At 41.4% G+C, this 10,006-nt stretch overlaps 1 long non-coding RNA gene across 1 annotated transcript; it reads right to left on the minus strand.

Moving 5' to 3' along the window:
* Window positions 1-7,794: 7,794 nt before the first annotated feature.
* Window positions 7,795-9,981, minus strand: LOC112488193 (uncharacterized). The gene is made up of 3 exons (XR_003052032.1): window positions 9,821-9,981; window positions 9,006-9,291; window positions 7,795-8,895 (listed from the first exon to the last, which is right to left on the minus strand). It is a non-coding gene; the product is annotated as an uncharacterized LOC112488193 (long non-coding RNA).
* Window positions 9,982-10,006: the final 25 nt, after the last annotated feature.

Here is a 10,006-nt window from a genome sequence, read left to right on the forward strand (position 1 = left end):
CTCATAGGTCTTTTTTCTTTAGCTTTTTTTTTTTTCAACTCTCTTCATCTCGAGGCCCAAATCAATCCCTCTAATCCTGCTCCCAAACACGGGCAGGCCAATCCCGAGACGAGGCTGAGGAGCCGGGGAGGGATGAAGGAGCTGAGGCATGGAAGGAATGAGAGGTGTTGTTCAGGAGGAGAGAAAGGAGCAGCAGAAGCTCGGTGTGCGAGAAGGAGCCAGTGTGTTATTATTAATAAAGCATTAGAAAAGTGAGCACATCAAAGCACACGGGGGCCATGCTATCATACATGAAAGTATCGCACTATGGCTTAATGTTTCCTAAGGCATGTTACGGTGACGCTGCTTTGATTCCAAATGCATTGTGTGGAAAATGGATTAACAGGAGTGAGCAGAGAAGGAGCACGACGTGGGTGCAGACCATAATTTAAAAACCTGACCCCACAGTTCTCTTCAAAGTCTCCACGAGTGTGGATGTTCAGGACTTTGTGCGTGCGTCACAAATCCAAATCACAGGTAAATAAACAACAAACAGAGTGACAGGCCCAGGCAGGACCCGGGCGGTGGAGGACACCTGCCAAAACACGGATGAGCAATCACTGTTAGAGCAGAATCCAGCAGGTAGCACTTCACTTTTTACATGATTATAATGATTAAGACATTTTTTTTCAAAGTTCAATTTGAAGGATGGCTCTCCCGCCTGATTATATTGTAGCACTTTGCGAGTGTCGCCTGCAGGAAGTGAGACTTTGTCATCATGCCCCCACGGCCAGGTAATTATCCTAATCTACCTTCCCCCTGTGCTCCAGCTCCTGCATCACACTGACTCAGACCACCTCCCTGCCTTCATTATCAGTGCTGGGACTTACTAATGGCTTGGCGGACTCACCGTGCAGGCAAGCGAGGAAGCAGTGAGAAGAGGAGAAGAGGAGAAGAGGAGAAGAGGAGAAGAGGAGAAGAGGAGAAGAGGAGAAGAGGAGAAGAGGGGCAAAAGGTTTGCCCTGAAGGTTAACGTCTCAATCAGCCAGGACAGCGGCTTCACTTCACTCAGGTAGGATAAGGCACCGTAGGACGAGGTGAGGTGAAAGAAGGAGTCAAGAGATTAAAAAAGGACATCACACACACACACGCACACACGCACACACACACAGACGTGGCAGGCTTGAAACAGCCATAACCTCACAACGTGCAGAAGGACTGGAGGTGGAAACTCAGTTTCACTCTTTTTTCTCGTCTTCTTTTCCTTCTTCTGAGTAACGACACCCTGACAGTTGGAAGAAAAAATCTTGGGGTCCCTGAACAGATTTCTCAGCTTCAAAAATAAAATGTGTTGAATGAGACAAAGACAGACATTTTACATTCTCCATTTGAACCCCAATGAGAGCACTGACAAATGCCACCCCACCCCCACTCCGTCTGTGCCATGATTGTTTTCGCTCTCCAGAAATGTCATATAGATGAGAGGTGAGATTTCTATATGGCACAAACAGACAGTGACGTCTTCCAAGTGTACATAGCATATAGGCTGACACAGATTGAGATGGTGCAACATGAATGTACATATTACTCTAAATAGCCAAAGCGGCTTTGTGCGACAGATTCCCATGAAAATCCTGCAAATAACAGATGAACGCTAACATAATTCACCAAAGGGAAAAAAATATTCCGATATTAAAAATATTGCAGATTCTAGTAATGTGTAAAAAAAATACAATGTTACTGCGACTGTGTGGGTGGAGCAGCAAACTACGCTCCACCAAAACTCCAGAAATGTGGAGAAGAACTAAAGAAAAACAGCACGAGGGATGATTATGTGTTAACATATTCAGTTTCATAACAAACATCTAACGCCTCATATGTTAAATGCATATTTTTCGGTTTATGTCAGTTTCAGTTTTTCCAAACTTGCATTTCTATTTGCTTCCAACAGTTGGGCGGGAATGATCTTCAGTCGTACATGTACGTGGCATCGTATTGAACACTGAGTGAATGATTCAAACAAATGTTTGTTTGTTTTTTTACCAGACTTTAGAATAAAGTTGATCACAGAAAACACACAGTTTTACTGATAATTCTGTTACATAGATTAGATTCATTCCCATATTTTATTATTATTATTATTATTTTATTATTATTATTATTATTATTATTATTATTATTATTATTATTATTATTATTATTATTATTATTATTATTATTATTATTATTATTATTATTATTATTATTGGAATCGTACCAACATTTCTGGAGATGTAGCCTGTTTTCCTCACTGTACAACATCAACCTCATATAATAAAGAGTAACCTTAACTGTACCTGCATTTCATTGTAGTTATTTGCGTATAACTGTGGACTAAGATTAATCATGTGACAACCAAACTTTTGAAACTTTATAAACCAGACCCCAGGTCTTCTCGTTCTAGTGGAGAACGTTAACCTGTGTGTTCTAGATACCAGCAGGTGAAACCTTGGACTGATAACCAAAATAACACAACAACAATAACTCCAAGTCCTTCTACATGTGAAGAGACCTTTTAACCCGTCATGTCATGCACACACACACTGTGGGAAAGAGTTGCATTTAACCAAAGCTTAAAATACTCCACTCCCAGCATGCACTTATGGGGCTTCAACCTTCGGTCAGACGCCCAGTTTGAGTCGGACCAGGCTCACTGAGAGAGTCTACGGCTGACAAGCTGACTGACACCCTATCAGTAGAATGCAGCTTGTGACCCATATAATTTTATATTTTAATTTCTAGGAGCTGATTGTATCGTCAACCAATCAAGGTTTCCCACAGAATTAACAGTGTAAATAACTATGTAAACAAGTGAAAAAAATTAGGGAACAAGGTCAAGAATCATTATTTATCTGGGCAGATGTTCTATAATATATATGTAGGTGCAGGTCTTGTCGTGTATCAAGCATGGACAGTGAAGGACTTCCTGTTCCTAGCTCACCTGAGTGACACCTGAGTGACACCTGAGGGTAGGTGAAGAGATGAAGTGAGGTGACAGGAAATGTGCGAGCTCAGGGCTCAGGAGGATATTAATACATCCTCCGCCCCAGCATTGTTGTCAGAGTCAGGAGGCACATGCAGCCATCAGAAGGCTACAACTCTGTGTGGGGTTCGGTGCAGACAGGCATGAAGACATGCTTTATATTTTTGTCAGGGTGTAACGCGATGATAACTTGATGCCATAACAGTCTTTCTGCGCAGGATTCTGAAACCAGAAACATGCTATAAATAAATGTGCTTAAATGGGTTCAAACAGATTTCTGGAAGGGGGGAAAAGAAAAAAAATGTCTTTCAAATGTTCGTGTTCTTTTTATCCTGGAAGAACCCTTTCAATCAAAAGAAAGTTCTTGAAGGTGAGAGCTAAATGTAGACCTTTCTTTACGGCCTCTCCAGGTCACGGCGCTGCTTCGAAGATAAAGCTCTGCTTATCTGAGCACTTGAGGCTCTGTGTAGTAGATCACAACCTTGTTTATCATCCTGTGTCATGCTGATAACAATGTGGCCTTCTGCAGTAGGAAGTGTGCTCAGCAATCTGACGTTAAATATTGTAAAGTAATGAATGTAAGACTGCGCAGAGAGTGTGTGTGTGAGAGAGTGTGTGTAGGGGAGATACAGGCAGCTGTAGGCAGAAGTAGGGCAGCTTTATTCACACGGAACCACCCAAACCTTAGTGACTTCTATAAAAGGATCATGAAGGAACGTAAGAACCTGTGATTCTGCTGCTTGGCTTTGCTTTGATGGACAAAAATAGAAAATCCAGCCAGGACGAGTTTCCCCTCACTCAAACAAATGGAAACAGTGTGTAATCATGAAAAAAAATAAATACAAAAACCAAAACAAAAGAGTGTCAGGTGAGGTGTTTATCAACACGTGATCATTTGCTGCATGTGCTTTTCCTAAGAAGCAGCGTCTGTCTTCAGCGCCTGTTTATACGGTGACCTACATTCTAGAAACAACAACTCATCCTGATCCATTTCTCCATGTCGTCGAAAACAAATGTGTGCAGGATACAGCAACTGTGTCAGATGACAGCTACTGTAAATGTATATATGGAGGACGAAGTAGCATAATGTGACAGAAGGTGAGTGGGTTGTACTCTTGCCTTACAGCAAAAACATCAGAGGTTTGATTCCCAGGACAACCTTATAATCTTTCGGTACAAACGTTTGATGTCTTCCCATACACTGTGTGTCAATAGTTGTTTGTCTCTGGACGTGTCCCTGTGATGGACTGCTCACCTGTCCTGGTTCAACCCCCGCCTCACCTGACCACTCCTGGGATTGGCTCCAGCTTGATCTGTGACACTGTGAAGGGGAAAGCAGTAGAAGATTAATAACGTATTTCACGTATGAAAATAAATGAAGTAAATATGAATCATTTGACTTCTTCATAAAACAGTTCTTCAACAGAAACATGCGTTGTTCTCCACCGTTTGTCTTTGGTCTGAGGTTGGTTTGTGTCCCAACATCTGAGAACTGCTCTGTTTACCACTACACATACTTTTTTAATTTTCAGGGGTTTAAAAACCTAAACATATTCATGTTAATAAGGATCAAGGCACTTTTTTATGAAAACTAATCACAACAACCCTTAGTCACCAATCTAATAGTCGATTAAAATTGATAAAAACAAATCGTCTTTATCTGAGGTCAGTGTGTCAGGTTATTTTAATTTTTACTATTTCAGTTCCACATTAAAATAAAATGGATCATAAAAATGAATGACAATGTTAATTATCCATTACTGTGAATTATGGACAGCTTTATACTACAGTGATTTTACAAGGACCCTTAATGAATGGTTCTTAATGAGTCTGCATAATGAGCACCTTTTATTGTTAAGTATGTTCGTCTAATGAAAGGCATAATGGAGAAGGTTTCAGACTGTAGTGATGCTGGTCGCCTGTTCACTCTGGATTTAAGATTGAAGTGAATTATCGTAGAATAAAAGGTAAAGCAGATATTGACTGTTAGATTTGACATCAGGAGGAGCCGCGTTTCTACGGAGGCCGCCATGTTGGACCGCCATGTTCTTACACCTTTTACCCAGCCTTCTATCTTTAATTAAATTTGATGAAAACTGTAGGTAACTATAGGTGAACATGAACAAAGAACCTTGGCACGACAGCTAGTCTTCAAAGCATTTTAGTGTTCTAGCCCCTCTGTAACTCCACCACAAGATGTCACTAAATCCTACACAGTGTACCTTTAAAGTAACAGCACTGAGGTAGAACCAGAGTTCATTGTTGTGAACTCTGGTTCAAATGGTTATCGTGAAGTCAATATAGTGTCCACTGCATACATTGTTCTATGTTACATTTGTGTTTCATATGTGCATTAAAAGATTAATGGAAAAAAATTAAGACCAACATCCCACTCCCATGGATTATTTAGAAGCAGTGAAACTTTTACCCATGAATTTTTATCAAAGAACATATTAAATCAAAACTAACACACAAAGAAAAAGGAAAAGAGAGAGAGAGAGAGAGAGACGCACACACTCACACACACAAATAGACATTATAGGAGGGGCTCTATTCTTTTCCTATTCCTCGTGCCACCCTTGCCTCTGTCTAGTTCTGGCACAGTTTCGTTCTCTTTTAAATCTGAAAAAAAATGTATTTAGATTTTTTTTTAATTCATTATCAGGATTTTAAAGTTAACACTCTGCTCATTTGTCCTGCAGAGCTCCACAAGCACAAAACCATAAACCATCCAAACCTGTCATCAGGGTGGGAATACAAGGGCAGAAAGGAAACTGTGATCCAGTCTCTGGTCTGTAAGCTGTGCATTACAGAGAAGTGTGTGAGTCCAACAATGGTGGAGCATTAGGACATGCCAATAGAGCAGTATTAGTCAACAGTCGGCGTCAATACACCCCACTGGGCTGCATGTCTACCTACAAACTCAGGCAATTGCTCTAGAAGGCGTTGCCACAACATTGAAACATCAATTATTGTAAATTACACCGAAACACTGTGTAGCACTTCAATTTGGTTAATCTCCTCCGCCGTCTGAGCTGGTTTTTGGGTAAGAGTGGAGAAAAAGTAGGGGCAATAGATAAAAGCCAATAGTCCTAGGAAAACGCACCGACTCTTTGGTCATTTTTATGCATAAACAATTAATTTGAGCTCCCAATTTGCATCCAGCTCTCCGTGGGAATTGGGAATTTTACGGGATAAATGCAGTCGTCTCTGTTTCTCTCCGAGTGCATTTCAATTGAAACACTTCCAAAGGGCTGCTGTGGATGCTTAATGTGCTTATTAAGACTTTTATTTCAGCCTGTCCTGGGGCACAGGTAGATAAATTCTTCAGAGAGGTGACTGTGAAGCTGTAAATGTACAGTTTTATGTCTCTTTCCACTCATTCACTGGCTCGACACACACACAAACGCTGGCCTGTCTGACCCAAAACAAACACATTTTATTTTAAGCAAACGTTGTGGAGCTCCATTGACTTCCCTCTGCCATGGTCGATTATCAGGAGGGGCAATGGTTGCTGGGGACAGATGAAGATTTGGCTGTTTGAGGGAACATTTTTGGAGGGAGGGGGTGGAGTAAATGAAAGACAAATGTGAGTAGTGCCCACTCAGCTATTTTCCCAGTCAAGATCAAAGGCACGCCGGACTGGCCGCTCCACAGGAAACTTGAGATGGGTCCTGCCTTTGTTTGCCGTTGCTAGGAGACCAGCCAAAGCCTGAAAGTGTTTGCAGTGGGGTACAAAATCAAAACCATTTCCAATATAAATTTTTAAGACAGCCATGTGTTTGTGTCCTGGGCTTTTAATTTAAGCCACTGAATACACCTCTGAAAAGACATGAAATAATGAGTCGTTCACACGTGAAATGTAACTATTTTGAGGAGAAAAAAAAGAACAATTGTCACTACAGTGGGCGCTAGAGAGGGGGATTTTTTTGTTTGTTTGAGCGTCGTCATTTGGATACAGTGAATTCATTACAGTGACTGAATAACAGTAAATTCAAGTAAAACACTTTTTTTATCCTATGTGCAAAAGCACACGACATGGCAACCAAGGCAAAAAGGTTTAGTTTTTTAATTATATTACTAATTAGCTTAAAAATATGGGATCATTTTATATATCTTTCTCCATGCCCTGTCTTTGATCATAAACTTAGAGTTATTTTTTGTTGTAGTCAATTTATTTCAGATTATTTAATTTTCAACTAATCGATTAGTCTGCTACCAAAAATGACCCTAAAACTAAATGTCAAAACTTGAATATAATCCACAAATCTGTTTGTCTTTAATGAAGTATCTAACTGACGCTGCCATAGCAATGATGTGCAATGCAGTTACATAGTGCTCCAGAAATCTTTATTGTAGTAAGGGAGAGGGGTAGTAAAAGTAGGAGGGCCAACCTGATTCGTCACTGTGTGTCATCGTCAGACAGCTGGACCAATGGGTGCCTTAGTTATGTTGTGGTTTTTTTTTAATAATGACTTATCGATATTGTTTACCATCACCAGGCTCCTATTGGATGATCCTGATAGGACATATACGACAGTTCTCATATAGAACCAATGACAGTCGGTCAGGTCAGTCCAACAGCACAAACGGCTGTAAGCGTACAGTGGTTTGAACTGTTGTTAATCCTGCGACAGCCTCTGATGTGAACATACACATACAGAGTACAAACCCTGTGTACTGTAAACACAGCTCAGTACATTCATAAGCTCGGGTTTAAAAATCCTGAGTAAGCTAATAGCATAGCTGTTATCTACTAATGAGTACTGCGATAGGGAGAGTGGCTAGACATGTGTCACAGCGAGCTCATTACATATCATTAGTTCAACACTGCAATAATGTCTACACATGCTGAGCCCAAGATAATGACTCACCCCTGATATTTGCAGGACCATTGTATACCAGCGAAGCACCACCAGGAGAGTTGGTCCATAGGCCGCAGAGCTGAGCAAATGAGAAGAACCCTGAGTTACGGCACAGACAGAGGAAAATTACAGCTAATGGGTTTTTGGAGTACAGTAACACAATAATATTGGTTTAAAGCAGTTTTTTTTCCTGACCCAGTGAACACACAACGTCGTTGTACAACACACACATGTAAATAATATATGTAAGATCAATACAATTTTCTGCTTACCAGCATTTATAGAGGTTTGTTTGTGCTTTTTCCTGCTCACTTGACTCCAGTACTGACCCTGGATCAGTGACCGTTGGACAAGCATGCATGAAGTATAAAGAACCTTAAAAAAAAAAATACTCCATTAATGTTTTCTCATTTCAAAGAGTAAAAACTGAACATTTTAATTATGTATGGGTTTGTAATATTATTGTACATCTCAGCTTATCTCATATAACTCACATAAATACACATGTAGCAGGAGGCTGTGTGGGATTTGCGACGTAATTCAGCTTGTAAGAAGTGAAACAATTTGATCTTATTTTTGGGGAAAATTAAAACAGGAAATGATGTTGAGTTTCTGGTGTGGAACAGCAGTGACTCCCTGTCTGCTGCGATGACACAGACACACATGCAAAAATAACTTCTATAGAAAATATCACGAGGGGATATTTAGGAAATGTGATCTAAATTCAACAGATAGATGGCTCTGTTAACACAAAAAATTATTCAAGACCAGTCATATTCAAGCTGAAATTAGGCCACCAGCCCCCTCACTCCTATTTTGAATACAGTCTGCTTTCATCAGCTTTTAAAAGAAGCAGCTTCTGGCTGAAAAGAACAGACGAGGTTCCTTGAGGACTCCAAAGTTTGTATCCTCCAATGGGATGAGTTTCTTCTTGGATCCATTGAGACTTAAAGTAGGCCCTGAATCCTAGCAGTGTGTGCCTGGAGCTTATGTATGTGCTGCGCTGTGTCCCGGCTTCACCCGCTGCATCTGGGAAGAGCACGTGAATAGCTGGTGAATACTGGATGGTGCCAACAAGACAAAATGGAGTCAACAACAAAACAAAGGAAATCAACGCCTCCCTCTGCCACTGCACAGACCTGTTCAAATCACACCATCAGAGTCAGGAGCAGCTGCTGTGTCCACCGTCCCTGCACATGGACCACACACTCTCGACGAGTCTCCACTCTTCGGACTGAGGATGACTCCGTTCCTTCGACTGCCACCTGCCTCTCATCTGCAGTTAGCCACACAGACTGGCAGTGGGTCTCATTTGTTTGCCAAATCTCTGGCTGCATTTGTGGCCTTTCATCACCAGCAGTTTAGGAAATGATGTTTGATGTCACACATCCAGCACAGCGTCCGTGGTTTAACTGGTGTTATTCTCTGAAAAAGGGCAATTAATAAAGGATCTCTGAGAGAGTTTATTAATATTATAGACACTTGTAGCCTCGCCGTCAGACGTGTCCCTAAATAAAGACACGAAAAGACTGAAGTGACAGGAAATACAGCGTGCACCGTGATGTGTGTGCTCTGCTGAGAACTTTGCTGAAAACTGATTCTTTTAGATTTTAGAAGTTACCAAAGGAGACGCCTTTTTGTCTTTTTTGTTTTTCTGCTGACTGGATGATCATTGAACAAAGTAGCCTCAAACAGTTCACCTCTGTTTTAGGGGATGACTGCTGCCTGAACTCTGCCCCCCCCCCCCCCCCCCCGCACCAACAAAAAGGCCGGGGGGCGCGGGGGGACACGAGACAATAAAACGGCTGGGTGACTGTAGGACAAGCAGAGAGACTGACACTTTATAACTCAGTGGAGACAGAGACACCGACTATACAACCTGAGTGAAGATAAAGATTTAGTAACGCTGAGAGATTGGAATTCTCTCGGCCTGGGGTCAGAAAGCCAAAATTACCTTTTCCAGTTCCCCGAGGGCAGATGTGGAGACCCCCGGACACACGGCTGTGGACAAAAGAGTGGACACGGTGAATCAGGGAGCGCATCAATGTGGGCAGTAATTACTGACTACTGTAGAACAATGGGAGGAGAGAAAATGGTGGAGACAATATACTAGTTTCAAAGAGTTATCTATCTATCTATC

The sequence above is a fragment of the Cynoglossus semilaevis genome, chromosome 15, assembly GCF_000523025.1.
Source record: "Cynoglossus semilaevis isolate Cse_v1.0 chromosome 15, Cse_v1.0, whole genome shotgun sequence".
NCBI lineage: Eukaryota > Metazoa > Chordata > Actinopteri > Pleuronectiformes > Cynoglossidae > Cynoglossus > Cynoglossus semilaevis.